This window comes from Photinus pyralis, unplaced genomic scaffold, assembly GCF_008802855.1.
Source record: "Photinus pyralis isolate 1611_PpyrPB1 unplaced genomic scaffold, Ppyr1.3 Ppyr1.4_LG4, whole genome shotgun sequence".
In the NCBI taxonomy this organism is placed as follows: Eukaryota; Metazoa; Arthropoda; class Insecta; order Coleoptera; family Lampyridae; genus Photinus; species Photinus pyralis.
This window is the reverse complement of record NW_022170511.1, coordinates 38,296,753-38,296,970: the sequence shown is the minus strand read 5'-3', so window position 1 is coordinate 38,296,970 and position 218 is coordinate 38,296,753.

The window sequence follows — 218 nt, the reverse complement described above, 5'->3', positions numbered from 1 at the left end:
TTAAAAAAGACCTATGGGGTCATATGTGCGCCCATTGCATTACTAATTTAAATTCATTTTTTGCGCCTACGGGATCAAATCATCTATTTTAATTCTTTTGGAGATGTGAAGTTGTTTATTTGTTAGCAAAGGATAATTAATTTTATCCCTTGGGATTAAAATATAATGCAGTTACGCATATTTAAGTATATTGTTAACGGGCGACAAAACTCGTTCAT